The sequence below is a fragment of the Tribolium castaneum genome, chromosome 3 (assembly GCF_031307605.1).
Source record: "Tribolium castaneum strain GA2 chromosome 3, icTriCast1.1, whole genome shotgun sequence".
Classification (NCBI taxonomy): Eukaryota; Metazoa; Arthropoda; class Insecta; order Coleoptera; family Tenebrionidae; genus Tribolium; species Tribolium castaneum.
This window is the reverse complement of record NC_087396.1, coordinates 21672200-21693134: the sequence shown is the minus strand read 5'-3', so window position 1 is coordinate 21693134 and position 20935 is coordinate 21672200. Positions and strand designations below refer to the sequence as shown.

Genomic DNA, 20935 nt, shown 5'->3' with positions numbered 1-20935 from the left:
TACATGTTGTGAGAAGTGTTTTGATACTCGTAAATTTAACTTTACGCTTTTTGTCTAAAATTTTTTAAATTTGGAACGCTTATTTGACTCTAAATACGTTACACCTCAAAGCAAAAAATTTATTCTGTCCTATACATGATCGACACACGATTTAGTGCGATTTTTAGGTTGGTAATCTCACAAATTTTGATGCTAAAATTAGTTTTAGCGTATTTTGATTGCCACAATTAATGTTTTAGCTTTAAACTTGTCCGTAATAACTTAAAAGGTAACAAATATGACTTTCTACAAATCGACGAATTAATTTTCACACAACTAGGAAGTTTTATACAAAATTTACCACAAACGACCCTCGTATATGCCGCCGCACGAGTTTCAAACCACCCTCGTATAACATAATTTCGTGTTGGCGCGCTTCATTTCCACTAAATACGTCACAAATGTCACCTGATTATTGATTTTTCAATACGGGGCCGTTCTAAAAGTCATTGAAACCCTGGCTTTGAGGTGAACAAGTGGTTTGCAGGACATTTTTTATATTCTCAACATCCCCGTTACATTCAGTGTGTCCACGTGTTAGAGGGCTGTTTGCAAATACTTAATTTTTAATTTTTAAAATGAATTAAATTTGGTGGCGGGCAGAATAATTTTTGAGGCGCCCTCGTAAACGGTGCGAGAGCGAGAGCACGTGTACTTTTTTTGATAGGTACGTCAACTGTTGCGTGTCAACGGCAGTTTTCCGCTGGCGCTCGAAGCGGTCGGACGTGTGTCTGTGCGTGTGCGTCTGTTTGTTAAATTATTAAATAAATTATTAAACCGCGACCGCGACGCGAATTAATTAAAGTGATTCTGTGTCGTGCTGTGCTGTGCTGTGAAATTTGAAGAAATTCGTACATCAAGGGACCGTTTAACCTAAACTTAAGTACACTTTTATTAAATTGGGGCGCGAATTAAACTTTAATTTCGAAGCGAGACAAATTAACTTCGAACTTGAATGCATTCAATTTAGCGGCCGGTTTTATTTATTTATTAAATTTTAATTTACAATTTAAATCAAATTTATGCACGTACTCGAAATAATTTGATTGCAATTAAGAGCCGGTTTACAGCAACCGAATTAAATTTAATTCCGATTAAAGAGTAACTTGTGCGTGTGCGTCTGTTTGTTAAATTATTAAATAAATTATTAAACTGCGACCGCAACCGCGACCGCGACACGAATTAATTAAAGTAATTCTGTGCCGTGCCGTACACTTTTATTAAATTGGGGCGCGAATTAAACTTTAATTTCGAAACGAAACAAATTAACCTCGAACTTGAATGCATTCAATTTAGCGGCCGGTTTTATTTATTTATTAAATTTTAATTTACAATTTAAATCAAATTTATGCACGTACTCGAAATAATTTGATTGCAATTAAGAGCCGGTTTACAGCAAACGAATTAAATTTAATTCCGATTAAAGAGTAATTTGTGCGTGTGCGTCTGTTTGTTAAATTAATTATTAAATAAATTATTAAACTGCGACCGCAACCGCGACCGCGACACGAATTAATTTAAGTAATTCTGTGCCGTGCCGTACACTTTTATTAAATTGGGGCGCGAATTAAACTTTAATTTCGAAGCGAGACAAATTAACCTCGAACTTGAATGCATTCAATTTAGCGGCCGGTTTTATTTATTTACTAAATTTTAATTTACAATTTAAATCAAATTTATGCACGTACTCGAAATAATTTGATTGCAATTAAGAGCCGGTTTACAGCAAACGAATTAAATTTAATTCCGATTAAAGAGTAATTTGTGCGTGTGCGTCTGTTTGTTAAATTAATTATTAAATAAATTATTAAACTGCGACCGCGACACGAATTAATTAAAGTAATTCTGTGCCGTGCCGTACACTTTTATTAAATTGGGGCGCGAATTAAACTTTAATTTCGAAACGAAACAAATTAACCTCGAACTTGAATGCATTCAATTTAGCGGCCGGTTTTATTTATTTATTAAATTTTAATTTACAATTTAAATCAAATTTATGCACGTACTCGAAATAATTTGATTGCAATTAAGAGCCGGTTTACAGCAAACGAATTAAATTTAATTCCGATTAAAGAGTAATTTGTGCGTGTGCGTCTGTTTGTTAAATTAATTATTAAATAAATTATTAAACTGCGACCGCAACCGCGACCGCGACACGAATTAATTTAAGTAATTCTGTGCCGTGCCGTACACTTTTATTAAATTGGGGCGCGAATTAAACTTTAATTTCGAAACGAAACAAATTAACCTCGAACTTGAGTGCATTCAATTTAGCGGCCGGTTTTATTTATTTACTAAATTTTAATTTACAATTTAAATCAAATTTATGCACGTACTCGAAATAATTTGATTGCAATTAAGAGCCGGTTTACAGCAAACGAATTAAATTTAATTCCGATTAAAGAGTAATTTGTGCGTGTGCGTCTGTTTGTTAAATTAATTATTAAATAAATTATTAAACTGCGACCGCGACACGAATTAATTAAAGTGATTCTGTGCCGTGCCGTACACTTTTATTAAATTGGGGCGCGAATTAAACTTTAATTTCGAAACGAAACAAATTAACCTCGAACTTGAATGCATTCAATTTAGCGGCCGGTTTTATTTATTTATTAAATTTTAATTTACAATTTAAATCAAATTTATGCACGTACTCGAAATAATTTGATTGCAATTAAGAGCCGGTTTACAGCAAACGAATTAAATTTAATTCCGATTAAAGAGTAATTTGTGCGTGTGCGTCTGTTTGTTAAATTAATTATTAAATAAATTATTAAACTGCGACCGCAACCGCGACCGCGACACGAATTAATTTAAGTAATTCTGTGCCGTGCCGTACACTTTTATTAAATTGGGGCGCGAATTAAACTTTAATTTCGAAACGAAACAAATTAACCTCGAACTTGAGTGCATTCAATTTAGCGGCCGGTTTTATTTATTTACTAAATTTTAATTTACAATTTAAATCAAATTTATGCACGTACTCGAAATAATTTGATTGCAATTAAGAGCCGGTTTACAGCAAACGAATTAAATTTAATTCCGATTAAAGAGTAATTTGTGCGTGTGCGTCTGTTTGTTAAATTAATTATTAAATAAATTATTAAACTGCGACCGCAACCGCGACCGCGACACGAATTAATTTAAGTAATTCTGTGCCGTGCCGTACACTTTTATTAAATTGGGGCGCGAATTAAACTTTAATTTCGAAACGAAACAAATTAACCTCGAACTTGAGTGCATTCAATTTAGCGGCCGGTTTTATTTATTTACTAAATTTTAATTTACAATTTAAATCAAATTTATGCACGTACTCGAAATAATTTGATTGCAATTAAGAGCCGGTTTACAGCAAACGAATTAAATTTAATTCCGATTAAAGAGTAATTTGTGCGTGTGCGTCTGTTTGTTAAATTAATTATTAAATAAATTATTAAACTGCGACCGCGACACGAATTAATTAAAGTGATTCTGTGCCGTGCCGTACACTTTTATTAAATTGGGGCGCGAATTAAACTTTAATTTCGAAACGAAACAAATTAACCTCGAACTTGAATGCATTCAATTTAGCGGCCGGTTTTATTTATTTATTAAATTTTAATTTACAATTTAAATCAAATTTATGCACGTACTCGAAATAATTTGATTGCAATCAAGAGCCGGTGTACAGCAAACGAATTAAATTTAATTCCGATTAAAGAGTAATTTGTGCGTGTGCGTCTGTTTGTTAAATTAATTATTAAATAAATTATTAAACTGCGACCGCAACCGCGACCGCGACACGAATTAATTAAAGTAATTCTGTGCCGTGCCGTACACTTTTATTAAATTGGGGCGCGAATTAAACTTTAATTTCGAAACGAAACAAATTAACCTCGAACTTGAATGCATTCAATTTAGCGGCCGGTTTTATTTATTTATTAAATTTTAATTTACAATTTAAATCAAATTTATGCACGTACTCGAAATAATTTGATTGCAATCAAGAGCCGGTGTACAGCAAACGAATTAAATTTAATTCCGATTAAAGAGTAATTTGTGCGTGTGCGTCTGTTTGTTAAATTAATTATTAAATAAATTATTAAACTGCGACCGCAACCGCGACCGCGACACGAATTAATTAAAGTAATTCTGTGCCGTGCCGTACACTTTTATTAAATTGGGGCGCGAATTAAACTTTAATTTCGAAACGAAACAAATTAACCTCGAACTTGAATGCATTCAATTTAGCGGCCGGTTTTATTTATTTATTAAATTTTAATTTACAATTTAAATCAAATTTATGCACGTACTCGAAATAATTTGATTGCAATTAAGAGCCGGTTTACAGCAAACGAATTAAATTTAATTCCGATTAAAGAGTAATTTGTGCGTGTGCGTCTGTTTGTTAAATTAATTATTAAATAAATTATTAAACTGCGACCGCAACCGCGACCGCGACACGAATTAATTTAAGTAATTCTGTGCCGTGCCGTACACTTTTATTAAATTGGGGCGCGAATTAAACTTTAATTTCGAAACGAAACAAATTAACCTCGAACTTGAGTGCATTCAATTTAGCGGCCGGTTTTATTTATTTACTAAATTTTAATTTACAATTTAAATCAAATTTATGCACGTACTCGAAATAATTTGATTGCAATTAAGAGCCGGTTTACAGCAAACGAATTAAATTTAATTCCGATTAAAGAGTAATTTGTGCGTGTGCGTCTGTTTGTTAAATTAATTATTAAATAAATTATTAAACTGCGACCGCGACACGAATTAATTAAAGTGATTCTGTGCCGTGCCGTACACTTTTATTAAATTGGGGCGCGAATTAAACTTTAATTTCGAAACGAAACAAATTAACCTCGAACTTGAATGCATTCAATTTAGCGGCCGGTTTTATTTATTTATTAAATTTTAATTTACAATTTAAATCAAATTTATGCACGTACTCGAAATAATTTGATTGCAATTAAGAGCCGGTTTACAGCAAACGAATTAAATTTAATTCCGATTAAAGAGTAATTTGTGCGTGTGCGTCTGTTTGTTAAATTAATTATTAAATAAATTATTAAACTGCGACCGCAACCGCGACCGCGACACGAATTAATTTAAGTAATTCTGTGCCGTGCCGTACACTTTTATTAAATTGGGGCGCGAATTAAACTTTAATTTCGAAACGAAACAAATTAACCTCGAACTTGAGTGCATTCAATTTAGCGGCCGGTTTTATTTATTTACTAAATTTTAATTTACAATTTAAATCAAATTTATGCACGTACTCGAAATAATTTGATTGCAATTAAGAGCCGGTTTACAGCAAACGAATTAAATTTAATTCCGATTAAAGAGTAATTTGTGCGTGTGCGTCTGTTTGTTAAATTAATTATTAAATAAATTATTAAACTGCGACCGCAACCGCGACCGCGACACGAATTAATTTAAGTAATTCTGTGCCGTGCCGTACACTTTTATTAAATTGGGGCGCGAATTAAACTTTAATTTCGAAACGAAACAAATTAACCTCGAACTTGAGTGCATTCAATTTAGCGGCCGGTTTTATTTATTTACTAAATTTTAATTTACAATTTAAATCAAATTTATGCACGTACTCGAAATAATTTGATTGCAATTAAGAGCCGGTTTACAGCAAACGAATTAAATTTAATTCCGATTAAAGAGTAATTTGTGCGTGTGCGTCTGTTTGTTAAATTAATTATTAAATAAATTATTAAACTGCGACCGCAACCGCGACCGCGACACGAATTAATTTAAGTAATTCTGTGCCGTGCCGTACACTTTTATTAAATTGGGGCGCGAATTAAACTTTAATTTCGAAACGAAACAAATTAACCTCGAACTTGAGTGCATTCAATTTAGCGGCCGGTTTTATTTATTTACTAAATTTTAATTTACAATTTAAATCAAATTTATGCACGTACTCGAAATAATTTGATTGCAATTAAGAGCCGGTTTACAGCAAACGAATTAAATTTAATTCCGATTAAAGAGTAATTTGTGCGTGTGCGTCTGTTTGTTAAATTAATTATTAAATAAATTATTAAACTGCGACCGCGACACGAATTAATTAAAGTGATTCTGTGCCGTGCCGTACACTTTTATTAAATTGGGGCGCGAATTAAACTTTAATTTCGAAACGAAACAAATTAACCTCGAACTTGAATGCATTCAATTTAGCGGCCGGTTTTATTTATTTATTAAATTTTAATTTACAATTTAAATCAAATTTATGCACGTACTCGAAATAATTTGATTGCAATCAAGAGCCGGTGTACAGCAAACGAATTAAATTTAATTCCGATTAAAGAGTAATTTGTGCGTGTGCGTCTGTTTGTTAAATTAATTATTAAATAAATTATTAAACTGCGACCGCAACCGCGACCGCGACACGAATTAATTTAAGTAATTCTGTGCCGTGCCGTACACTTTTATTAAATTGGGGCGCGAATTAAACTTTAATTTCGAAACGAAACAAATTAACCTCGAACTTGAATGCATTCAATTTAGCGGCCGGTTTTATTTATTTATTAAATTTTAATTTACAATTTAAATCAAATTTATGCACGTACTCGAAATAATTTGATTGCAATCAAGAGCCGGTGTACAGCAAACGAATTAAATTTAATTCCGATTAAAGAGTAATTTGTGCGTGTGCGTCTGTTTGTTAAATTAATTATTAAATAAATTATTAAACTGCGACCGCAACCGCGACCGCGACACGAATTAATTAAAGTAATTCTGTGCCGTGCCGTACACTTTTATTAAATTGGGGCGCGAATTAAACTTTAATTTCGAAACGAAACAAATTAACCTCGAACTTGAATGCATTCAATTTAGCGGCCGGTTTTATTTATTTATTAAATTTTAATTTACAATTTAAATCAAATTTATGCACGTACTCGAAATAATTTGATTGCAATCAAGAGCCGGTGTACAGCAAACGAATTAAATTTAATTCCGATTAAAGAGTAATTTGTGCGTGTGCGTCTGTTTGTTAAATTAATTATTAAATAAATTATTAAACTGCGACCGCAACCGCGACCGCGACACGAATTAATTTAAGTAATTCTGTGCCGTGCCGTACACTTTTATTAAATTGGGGCGCGAATTAAACTTTAATTTCGAAACGAAACAAATTAACCTCGAACTTGAATGCATTCAATTTAGCGGCCGGTTTTATTTATTTATTAAATTTTAATTTACAATTTAAATCAAATTTATGCACGTACTCGAAATAATTTGATTGCAATTAAGAGCCGGTTTACAGCAAACGAATTAAATTTAATTCCGATTAAAGAGTAATTTGTGCGTGTGCGTCTGTTTGTTAAATTAATTATTAAATAAATTATTAAACTGCGACCGCGACACGAATTAATTAAAGTGATTCTGTGCCGTGCCGTACACTTTTATTAAATTGGGGCGCGAATTAAACTTTAATTTCGAAACGAAACAAATTAACCTCGAACTTGAATGCATTCAATTTAGCGGCCGGTTTTATTTATTTATTAAATTTTAATTTACAATTTAAATCAAATTTATGCACGTACTCGAAATAATTTGATTGCAATTAAGAGCCGGTTTACAGCAAACGAATTAAATTTAATTCCGATTAAAGAGTAATTTGTGCGTGTGCGTCTGTTTGTTAAATTAATTATTAAATAAATTATTAAACTGCGACCGCAACCGCGACCGCGACACGAATTAATTTAAGTAATTCTGTGCCGTGCCGTACACTTTTATTAAATTGGGGCGCGAATTAAACTTTAATTTCGAAACGAAACAAATTAACCTCGAACTTGAGTGCATTCAATTTAGCGGCCGGTTTTATTTATTTACTAAATTTTAATTTACAATTTAAATCAAATTTATGCACGTACTCGAAATAATTTGATTGCAATTAAGAGCCGGTTTACAGCAAACGAATTAAATTTAATTCCGATTAAAGAGTAATTTGTGCGTGTGCGTCTGTTTGTTAAATTAATTATTAAATAAATTATTAAACTGCGACCGCGACACGAATTAATTAAAGTGATTCTGTGCCGTGCCGTACACTTTTATTAAATTGGGGCGCGAATTAAACTTTAATTTCGAAACGAAACAAATTAACCTCGAACTTGAATGCATTCAATTTAGCGGCCGGTTTTATTTATTTATTAAATTTTAATTTACAATTTAAATCAAATTTATGCACGTACTCGAAATAATTTGATTGCAATTAAGAGCCGGTTTACAGCAAACGAATTAAATTTAATTCCGATTAAAGAGTAATTTGTGCGTGTGCGTCTGTTTGTTAAATTAATTATTAAATAAATTATTAAACTGCGACCGCAACCGCGACCGCGACACGAATTAATTTAAGTAATTCTGTGCCGTGCCGTACACTTTTATTAAATTGGGGCGCGAATTAAACTTTAATTTCGAAACGAAACAAATTAACCTCGAACTTGAGTGCATTCAATTTAGCGGCCGGTTTTATTTATTTACTAAATTTTAATTTACAATTTAAATCAAATTTATGCACGTACTCGAAATAATTTGATTGCAATTAAGAGCCGGTTTACAGCAAACGAATTAAATTTAATTCCGATTAAAGAGTAATTTGTGCGTGTGCGTCTGTTTGTTAAATTAATTATTAAATAAATTATTAAACTGCGACCGCAACCGCGACCGCGACACGAATTAATTTAAGTAATTCTGTGCCGTGCCGTACACTTTTATTAAATTGGGGCGCGAATTAAACTTTAATTTCGAAACGAAACAAATTAACCTCGAACTTGAGTGCATTCAATTTAGCGGCCGGTTTTATTTATTTACTAAATTTTAATTTACAATTTAAATCAAATTTATGCACGTACTCGAAATAATTTGATTGCAATTAAGAGCCGGTTTACAGCAAACGAATTAAATTTAATTCCGATTAAAGAGTAATTTGTGCGTGTGCGTCTGTTTGTTAAATTAATTATTAAATAAATTATTAAACTGCGACCGCAACCGCGACCGCGACACGAATTAATTTAAGTAATTCTGTGCCGTGCCGTACACTTTTATTAAATTGGGGCGCGAATTAAACTTTAATTTCGAAGCGAGACAAATTAACCTCGAACTTGAATGCATTCAATTTAGCGGCCGGTTTTATTTATTTACTAAATTTTAATTTACAATTTAAATCAAATTTATGCACGTACTCGAAATAATTTGATTGCAATTAAGAGCCGGTTTACAGCAAACGAATTAAATTTAATTCCGATTAAAGAGTAATTTGTGCGTGTGCGTCTGTTTGTTAAATTAATTATTAAATAAATTATTAAACTGCGACCGCGACACGAATTAATTAAAGTAATTCTGTGCCGTGCCGTACACTTTTATTAAATTGGGGCGCGAATTAAACTTTAATTTCGAAACGAAACAAATTAACCTCGAACTTGAATGCATTCAATTTAGCGGCCGGTTTTATTTATTTATTAAATTTTAATTTACAATTTAAATCAAATTTATGCACGTACTCGAAATAATTTGATTGCAATTAAGAGCCGGTTTACAGCAAACGAATTAAATTTAATTCCGATTAAAGAGTAATTTGTGCGTGTGCGTCTGTTTGTTAAATTAATTATTAAATAAATTATTAAACTGCGACCGCAACCGCGACCGCGACACGAATTAATTTAAGTAATTCTGTGCCGTGCCGTACACTTTTATTAAATTGGGGCGCGAATTAAACTTTAATTTCGAAACGAAACAAATTAACCTCGAACTTGAGTGCATTCAATTTAGCGGCCGGTTTTATTTATTTACTAAATTTTAATTTACAATTTAAATCAAATTTATGCACGTACTCGAAATAATTTGATTGCAATTAAGAGCCGGTTTACAGCAAACGAATTAAATTTAATTCCGATTAAAGAGTAATTTGTGCGTGTGCGTCTGTTTGTTAAATTAATTATTAAATAAATTATTAAACTGCGACCGCGACACGAATTAATTAAAGTGATTCTGTGCCGTGCCGTACACTTTTATTAAATTGGGGCGCGAATTAAACTTTAATTTCGAAACGAAACAAATTAACCTCGAACTTGAATGCATTCAATTTAGCGGCCGGTTTTATTTATTTATTAAATTTTAATTTACAATTTAAATCAAATTTATGCACGTACTCGAAATAATTTGATTGCAATTAAGAGCCGGTTTACAGCAAACGAATTAAATTTAATTCCGATTAAAGAGTAATTTGTGCGTGTGCGTCTGTTTGTTAAATTAATTATTAAATAAATTATTAAACTGCGACCGCAACCGCGACCGCGACACGAATTAATTTAAGTAATTCTGTGCCGTGCCGTACACTTTTATTAAATTGGGGCGCGAATTAAACTTTAATTTCGAAACGAAACAAATTAACCTCGAACTTGAGTGCATTCAATTTAGCGGCCGGTTTTATTTATTTACTAAATTTTAATTTACAATTTAAATCAAATTTATGCACGTACTCGAAATAATTTGATTGCAATTAAGAGCCGGTTTACAGCAAACGAATTAAATTTAATTCCGATTAAAGAGTAATTTGTGCGTGTGCGTCTGTTTGTTAAATTAATTATTAAATAAATTATTAAACTGCGACCGCAACCGCGACCGCGACACGAATTAATTTAAGTAATTCTGTGCCGTGCCGTACACTTTTATTAAATTGGGGCGCGAATTAAACTTTAATTTCGAAACGAAACAAATTAACCTCGAACTTGAGTGCATTCAATTTAGCGGCCGGTTTTATTTATTTACTAAATTTTAATTTACAATTTAAATCAAATTTATGCACGTACTCGAAATAATTTGATTGCAATTAAGAGCCGGTTTACAGCAAACGAATTAAATTTAATTCCGATTAAAGAGTAATTTGTGCGTGTGCGTCTGTTTGTTAAATTAATTATTAAATAAATTATTAAACTGCGACCGCGACACGAATTAATTAAAGTGATTCTGTGCCGTGCCGTACACTTTTATTAAATTGGGGCGCGAATTAAACTTTAATTTCGAAACGAAACAAATTAACCTCGAACTTGAATGCATTCAATTTAGCGGCCGGTTTTATTTATTTATTAAATTTTAATTTACAATTTAAATCAAATTTATGCACGTACTCGAAATAATTTGATTGCAATCAAGAGCCGGTGTACAGCAAACGAATTAAATTTAATTCCGATTAAAGAGTAATTTGTGCGTGTGCGTCTGTTTGTTAAATTAATTATTAAATAAATTATTAAACTGCGACCGCAACCGCGACCGCGACACGAATTAATTTAAGTAATTCTGTGCCGTGCCGTACACTTTTATTAAATTGGGGCGCGAATTAAACTTTAATTTCGAAACGAAACAAATTAACCTCGAACTTGAATGCATTCAATTTAGCGGCCGGTTTTATTTATTTATTAAATTTTAATTTACAATTTAAATCAAATTTATGCACGTACTCGAAATAATTTGATTGCAATCAAGAGCCGGTGTACAGCAAACGAATTAAATTTAATTCCGATTAAAGAGTAATTTGTGCGTGTGCGTCTGTTTGTTAAATTAATTATTAAATAAATTATTAAACTGCGACCGCAACCGCGACCGCGACACGAATTAATTAAAGTAATTCTGTGCCGTGCCGTACACTTTTATTAAATTGGGGCGCGAATTAAACTTTAATTTCGAAACGAAACAAATTAACCTCGAACTTGAATGCATTCAATTTAGCGGCCGGTTTTATTTATTTATTAAATTTTAATTTACAATTTAAATCAAATTTATGCACGTACTCGAAATAATTTGATTGCAATCAAGAGCCGGTGTACAGCAAACGAATTAAATTTAATTCCGATTAAAGAGTAATTTGTGCGTGTGCGTCTGTTTGTTAAATTAATTATTAAATAAATTATTAAACTGCGACCGCAACCGCGACCGCGACACGAATTAATTTAAGTAATTCTGTGCCGTGCCGTACACTTTTATTAAATTGGGGCGCGAATTAAACTTTAATTTCGAAACGAAACAAATTAACCTCGAACTTGAATGCATTCAATTTAGCGGCCGGTTTTATTTATTTATTAAATTTTAATTTACAATTTAAATCAAATTTATGCACGTACTCGAAATAATTTGATTGCAATTAAGAGCCGGTTTACAGCAAACGAATTAAATTTAATTCCGATTAAAGAGTAATTTGTGCGTGTGCGTCTGTTTGTTAAATTAATTATTAAATAAATTATTAAACTGCGACCGCAACCGCGACCGCGACACGAATTAATTTAAGTAATTCTGTGCCGTGCCGTACACTTTTATTAAATTGGGGCGCGAATTAAACTTTAATTTCGAAACGAAACAAATTAACCTCGAACTTGAATGCATTCAATTTAGCGGCCGGTTTTATTTATTTATTAAATTTTAATTTACAATTTAAATCAAATTTATGCACGTACTCGAAATAATTTGATTGCAATTAAGAGCCGGTTTACAGCAAACGAATTAAATTTAATTCCGATTAAAGAGTAATTTGTGCGTGTGCGTCTGTTTGTTAAATTAATTATTAAATAAATTATTAAACTGCGACCGCAACCGCGACCGCGACACGAATTAATTTAAGTAATTCTGTGCCGTGCCGTACACTTTTATTAAATTGGGGCGCGAATTAAACTTTAATTTCGAAACGAAACAAATTAACCTCGAACTTGAGTGCATTCAATTTAGCGGCCGGTTTTATTTATTTACTAAATTTTAATTTACAATTTAAATCAAATTTATGCACGTACTCGAAATAATTTGATTGCAATTAAGAGCCGGTTTACAGCAAACGAATTAAATTTAATTCCGATTAAAGAGTAATTTGTGCGTGTGCGTCTGTTTGTTAAATTAATTATTAAATAAATTATTAAACTGCGACCGCGACACGAATTAATTAAAGTGATTCTGTGCCGTGCCGTACACTTTTATTAAATTGGGGCGCGAATTAAACTTTAATTTCGAAACGAAACAAATTAACCTCGAACTTGAATGCATTCAATTTAGCGGCCGGTTTTATTTATTTATTAAATTTTAATTTACAATTTAAATCAAATTTATGCACGTACTCGAAATAATTTGATTGCAATTAAGAGCCGGTTTACAGCAAACGAATTAAATTTAATTCCGATTAAAGAGTAATTTGTGCGTGTGCGTCTGTTTGTTAAATTAATTATTAAATAAATTATTAAACTGCGACCGCAACCGCGACCGCGACACGAATTAATTTAAGTAATTCTGTGCCGTGCCGTACACTTTTATTAAATTGGGGCGCGAATTAAACTTTAATTTCGAAACGAAACAAATTAACCTCGAACTTGAGTGCATTCAATTTAGCGGCCGGTTTTATTTATTTACTAAATTTTAATTTACAATTTAAATCAAATTTATGCACGTACTCGAAATAATTTGATTGCAATTAAGAGCCGGTTTACAGCAAACGAATTAAATTTAATTCCGATTAAAGAGTAATTTGTGCGTGTGCGTCTGTTTGTTAAATTAATTATTAAATAAATTATTAAACTGCGACCGCAACCGCGACCGCGACACGAATTAATTTAAGTAATTCTGTGCCGTGCCGTACACTTTTATTAAATTGGGGCGCGAATTAAACTTTAATTTCGAAACGAAACAAATTAACCTCGAACTTGAATGCATTCAATTTAGCGGCCGGTTTTATTTATTTATTAAATTTTAATTTACAATTTAAATCAAATTTATGCACGTACTCGAAATAATTTGATTGCAATTAAGAGCCGGTTTACAGCAAACGAATTAAATTTAATTCCGATTAAAGAGTAATTTGTGCGTGTGCGTCTGTTTGTTAAATTAATTATTAAATAAATTATTAAACTGCGACCGCAACCGCGACCGCGACACGAATTAATTTAAGTAATTCTGTGCCGTGCCGTACACTTTTATTAAATTGGGGCGCGAATTAAACTTTAATTTCGAAACGAAACAAATTAACCTCGAACTTGAGTGCATTCAATTTAGCGGCCGGTTTTATTTATTTACTAAATTTTAATTTACAATTTAAATCAAATTTATGCACGTACTCGAAATAATTTGATTGCAATTAAGAGCCGGTTTACAGCAAACGAATTAAATTTAATTCCGATTAAAGAGTAATTTGTGCGTGTGCGTCTGTTTGTTAAATTAATTATTAAATAAATTATTAAACTGCGACCGCGACACGAATTAATTAAAGTGATTCTGTGCCGTGCCGTACACTTTTATTAAATTGGGGCGCGAATTAAACTTTAATTTCGAAACGAAACAAATTAACCTCGAACTTGAATGCATTCAATTTAGCGGCCGGTTTTATTTATTTATTAAATTTTAATTTACAATTTAAATCAAATTTATGCACGTACTCGAAATAATTTGATTGCAATTAAGAGCCGGTTTACAGCAAACGAATTAAATTTAATTCCGATTAAAGAGTAATTTGTGCGTGTGCGTCTGTTTGTTAAATTAATTATTAAATAAATTATTAAACTGCGACCGCAACCGCGACCGCGACACGAATTAATTTAAGTAATTCTGTGCCGTGCCGTACACTTTTATTAAATTGGGGCGCGAATTAAACTTTAATTTCGAAACGAAACAAATTAACCTCGAACTTGAATGCATTCAATTTAGCGGCCGGTTTTATTTATTTATTAAATTTTAATTTACAATTTAAATCAAATTTATGCACGTACTCGAAATAATTTGATTGCAATTAAGAGCCGGTTTACAGCAAACGAATTAAATTTAATTCCGATTAAAGAGTAATTTGTGCGTGTGCGTCTGTTTGTTAAATTAATTATTAAATAAATTATTAAACTGCGACCGCGACACGAATTAATTAAAGTGATTCTGTGCCGTGCCGTACACTTTTATTAAATTGGGGCGCGAATTAAACTTTAATTTCGAAACGAAACAAATTAACCTCGAACTTGAATGCATTCAATTTAGCGGCCGGTTTTATTTATTTATTAAATTTTAATTTACAATTTAAATCAAATTTATGCACGTACTCGAAATAATTTGATTGCAATCAAGAGCCGGTGTACAGCAAACGAATTAAATTTAATTCCGATTAAAGAGTAATTTGTGCGTGTGCGTCTGTTTGTTAAATTAATTATTAAATAAATTATTAAACTGCGACCGCAACCGCGACCGCGACACGAATTAATTAAAGTAATTCTGTGCCGTGCCGTACACTTTTATTAAATTGGGGCGCGAATTAAACTTTAATTTCGAAACGAAACAAATTAACCTCGAACTTGAATGCATTCAATTTAGCGGCCGGTTTTATTTATTTATTAAATTTTAATTTACAATTTAAATCAAATTTATGCACGTACTCGAAATAATTTGATTGCAATTAAGAGCCGGTTTACAGCAAACGAATTAAATTTAATTCCGATTAAAGAGTAATTTGTGCGTGTGCGTCTGTTTGTTAAATTAATTATTAAATAAATTATTAAACTGCGACCGCAACCGCGACCGCGACACGAATTAATTTAAGTAATTCTGTGCCGTGCCGTACACTTTTATTAAATTGGGGCGCGAATTAAACTTTAATTTCGAAACGAAACAAATTAACCTCGAACTTGAATGCATTCAATTTAGCGGCCGGTTTTATTTATTTATTAAATTTTAATTTACAATTTAAATCAAATTTATGCACGTACTCGAAATAATTTGATTGCAATTAAGAGCCGGTTTACAGCAAACGAATTAAATTTAATTCCGATTAAAGAGTAATTTGTGCGTGTGCGTCTGTTTGTTAAATTAATTATTAAATAAATTATTAAACTGCGACCGCGACACGAATTAATTAAAGTGATTCTGTGCCGTGCCGTACACTTTTATTAAATTGGGGCGCGAATTAAACTTTAATTTCGAAACGAAACAAATTAACCTCGAACTTGAATGCATTCAATTTAGCGGCCGGTTTTATTTATTTATTAAATTTTAATTTACAATTTAAATCAAATTTATGCACGTACTCGAAATAATTTGATTGCAATCAAGAGCCGGTGTACAGCAAACGAATTAAATTTAATTCCGATTAAAGAGTAATTTGTGCGTGTGCGTCTGTTTGTTAAATTAATTATTAAATAAATTATTAAACTGCGACCGCAACCGCGACCGCGACACGAATTAATTTAAGTAATTCTGTGCCGTGCCGTACACTTTTATTAAATTGGGGCGCGAATTAAACTTTAATTTCGAAACGAAACAAATTAACCTCGAACTTGAGTGCATTCAATTTAGCGGCCGGTTTTATTTATTTACTAAATTTTAATTTACAATTTAAATCAAATTTATGCACGTACTCGAAATAATTTGATTGCAATTAAGAGCCGGTTTACAGCAAACGAATTAAATTTAATTCCGATTAAAGAGTAATTTGTGCGTGTGCGTCTGTTTGTTAAATTAATTATTAAATAAATTATTAAACTGCGACCGCGACACGAATTAATTAAAGTAATTCTGTGCCGTGCCGTACACTTTTATTAAATTGGGGCGCGAATTAAACTTTAATTTCGAAACGAAACAAATTAACCTCGAACTTGAATGCATTCAATTTAGCGGCCGGTTTTATTTATTTATTAAATTTTAATTTACAATTTAAATAAAATTTATGCACGTACTCGAAATAATTTGATTGCAATCAAGGGCCGGTTTACAGTAAACGATTTAAATTTTAATTCCGACTCAAAGAATAATTTCTTTTCGTTTTCAATTCAATTCGCGAATCCGTGTATTTTTTAAATTGAAACAAATTAAAATGAAAACGAACTTTAATTTTGAAACGAAACAAATTAACCTTGAACTTGAATGCACCTCACGGCCGGTTTAATTTATTTATTAAATTTTAATTTTCAATTTGAAACAAATTTATTCACGTTTTCGAAATAATTTGAATGCAATCAAGGGACGGTTGACAGAATTTAATTGAAAATTATTTTAATTTGTCTCGTTTTACGTTTACGATTCAGTTGATCGCGCATTTAAAGACCGGTTTACAACAAATGATTTAAATTTTAATTCCGACTTAAAGAATAATTTGTTTTCGTTTTCAATTCGATTCGAAGCGCGAATCAGTTTAATTTAAAATTTAAACAAATTAAAATGAAAACGAATTAATTTAACTCGAGAATTAGAATTTGAATTTTCGGTTCACTTTGATAAAAACCGTTGTGATGTAAATGACTAATCGGTTACTATGACAACTCACATATAAAAGCCAATGCCAATGTTTTTTTTTTATGAAAGTGAACCGAAAGTAGAATCTTTTGGGTGTTTCTGTAGCATCATTGGCTTGACATTAATTTTATAAATTTCCACCCTCATTTTGAGACGTTCTGTACCAATAAATAATTTTGAAAAGAGTCTTTGATGCTACATAAACGTATTAGTACGGTTTTATTAATAAAGGTGTGCTTAACGATTTCAATTTATTTATTGCAATTATTATTTTTTATTTTTAATTATTTTTTTAAATTTAAATCGTTTTGCGATTTGCTACAAGTACGTATTGATAAGCACACCTTTAATAAAAAAGGGAAGTATGTGTACTGCGTTTTCAAGTTCACGTGTTTTGATAAAAAAAATAAATTACCACTACCGAAAGTAGCCAACAAAATTCATAATTTTTACCGCGCCTTGTCTTGCTTTTTTTTTCTTTTCCTTCTCCGTCATATCGCTTCAAATGGTAATAGATGTAACCGCTGATGCTGACTGACTGCAGTCAGTCAATTAAATTTGTTTCCAATACATTGAAGAAAAAGCTATGAATGCAATTTTACTTATGAGATATTTTCCTCACTCCAAGTAATTTATTGCTTGCGTCATTATCGCCTACTGGGCCAACCGGGGATTTTGAATTAATTCACATTGTCGCATCGAAAACAAATGGTCTCGTAGCATGGTGCTGAACCATTGGGAAAAGGAAACTATCTGATGATTATAATAGAAGACATAAGTGAATGTCGCTCCAACTCATGGCATGTTAGGGAAAAAGTGGAGGAAATAATAAAAAAAATTGGATTCGATGGAATTGACTGATCTAATTATGATTTCTTAAAAGTGGGTTAGTATGATTCTCTTGAATAAGTGGGCACTGATTATTTTCCTATGACTAAATTTTATTAAAATTGATCAAAAAAAAAAAAATTGGCAAACCCCTAGAATTGTTAATGTATCACTGGTGTACTAAGCTCGTAGTAAAATCGAATAAAGACTCGATCTCATTAATTTGAGTGTGTTAGTCGTGCTGATGCTCCTCGATAGACACATACCTATAAACGGTATTAGTTGTCGTGCAAATACATATCCTAGATATGTAGAGGAGATGCTGCGAGCATAAAATAGTACACTAAATACAGGCATTCTCTAGGATGGCTTTGCATTCATTAAAAAAAAACACACAAAAAAATACAAAAATAAATTAAAAAAAAAATAAATAAAAAAATTAAAAAAAAATAAATAAATAAATTGAAAAAAATAAAAAAATTAAAAAAAATAAAAAAATTAAAATGGTCACAAAAGGAAATTAATCATTGCCTGTTTATTTAAGAGAATTGCTTAGGTAGCCCAAGAATCATAATTAGATCAGTGAATTTCATCGCGTCCGCCTCTGCTTTTTTCCTGTTTGCCATGAGTTTGAGTGGCATTCCCGTCTTTTATTATAATCATCACACTGTTTCCTTTTCCTGGTGGTGTCTGCACTGTGCCACGAGACCATTGCTTTCGATGCTTCATTGTGGGTCAATTTAAAATCACCAACTGGCCCATTTAGCCGATTATGGCACCAGCAAGAATTATTTGGACTGAGAATAAAATATTTTATGGGTAATGCGCGTTTATAGTTTTTTCTCTTTGTTTTTTTTAACGGTGTCACATAATCACAGTCAGCAATTGCTTTCTCATTTATTTCCACTTTAAGCGATTTTTTGTCAATATTTTTTTGTTAATTTAATGAATTTGGTGGCTGATTTCAGTAGCGGATATTTTTTTAATGTAAAGCTCGAGTCTCTTATTTATGCTGCTATAAGTACATACTTTCCTTTACATTTACATTTAAGTGGGGAGTTTTTAAACGTTACAATTCCGAAGCAAATTAAAAATTTAATTTAAATTAACTCTAACTTTTTTTATAATATAATAAAGGTCGATTTACATTATTAACCTAATTGCAGCCAAACTTTAGATTGATCACATGATCAAATTGATTGGTACCCTAATTTTAGTCTTATATAAACCGACCTTTAGTATATTTTTTTTTTATTAACTGAGGTTTTGGGTTTGTAATTTTGGGTACAGAAAATATTTTTGTTTTATTTTGTAACATTAATCTTAGATTCGGTTTATTTGTTTTTCCATTTTTGGTGTGTGTATAATTTTAACCATCATAGGGGGATTTTTTTGACACTTTATCAATGTTTTTTATGTACATTGACAAATAGTCTCAATCCCTTCAAGAGCAGCTTTTACAATTTTCGTATAAATTTCGGTTAAGTCTGTTAATCGTGGTATCGTGTAATTTCAATAATTGTTACAATTATTTTTTTTTTCATAAATAAATAAATTTATCCGACGATTGTAAATGCAGCTCTTATTATTTTTATTTTTATTAATCATAAATAATTTCTTTGTTTGTTAGAAATTTTTATCACATGTTTTGAAGCAAGGGTCGTACTGTTGCTCGCCCAACACGAATAAACAGTGAGTAAATTTAAAGTTGTTAAAGTAAAATTAACAATCGTCTTAGGTCGTCAAATGTGCTAACCATTGCAATTTCCGCTTGGAGTTATGAATTTTGAGAGCTCAAAAGCTGGTGTCTGTGTTGTAAGTTTTTAACTTACTTTTTATGCATTTATTATATTTTTATTTATTAGGGATTGCTTTACGGACTGGTTGCGGCCGGCCTGCGGGATCCGGAGGACTTCAAAGACATTCTTCGTCCGGATCTTCAAAAATTATTTTTTTTTAACTGGCAATAATTATTATTGAACATTGTTATATATTTGTGTGATTGATTATGTTTTATGAATAAACGCTAGAGAAATGTGCCTTTTATTGGGGGGGCAAATACAAAAATAGAAGAAAAAGGTAAGTGGAAAAATGATGTACAATTTAAGTGTTTTAAAAAATCGCACGAAATCGGTAATTACATTTAAAAAATCGCGCGGGCACGTGTTTAAAACACGTTGCCAACATAAAAAATCGCACGAAATCGGTAATTAAATTTAAAAAATCGCGCGGGCACGTGTTTAAAACACGTTGCCAACCTAAAAAATCGCACGAAATCGGTAATTAAATTTAAAAAATGGCGCGGACACGTGTTTAAAGCGTGACTAAATTTAGAAAATGGCGCGGACACGTGTTTAAAACGCGTTTCCAACCTAAAAAATCGCACGAAATCGGTAATTAAATTTAAAAAATGGCGCGGACACGTGTTTAAAACGTGACTAAATTTAAAAAATGGCGCGGACACGTGTTTAAAACGCGTTTCCAACCTAAAAAATCGCACGAAATCGGTAATTAAATTTAAAAAATCGCGCGGGCACGCGTTTAAAACACGTTGCCAACCTCAAAAATCGCACGAAATCGGTAATTAAATTTAAAAAATCGCGCGGGCACGTGTTTAAAACACGTTGCCAACCTAAAAAATCGCTCGAAATCGGTAATTAAATTAAAAAAATGGCGCGGACACGTGTTTAAAGCGTGACTAAATTTAAAAAATGGCGCGGACACGTGTTTAAAACGCGTTTCCAACCTAAAAAATCGCACGAAATCGGTAATTAAATTTAAAAAAACGCGCGGGCACGCGTTTAAAACACGTTGCCAACCTCAA

General features: G+C 31.7%; 1 long non-coding RNA gene across 1 annotated transcript; it reads left to right on the top strand.

The window, feature by feature from the left end:
- Window positions 1-15500: 15500 nt before the first annotated feature.
- Window positions 15501-20149, top strand: LOC107398649 (uncharacterized). Its single transcript, XR_010333451.1, has 3 exons — window positions 15501-19803; window positions 19850-19926; window positions 19977-20149. It is a non-coding gene; the product is annotated as an uncharacterized LOC107398649 (long non-coding RNA).
- Window positions 20150-20935: the final 786 nt, after the last annotated feature.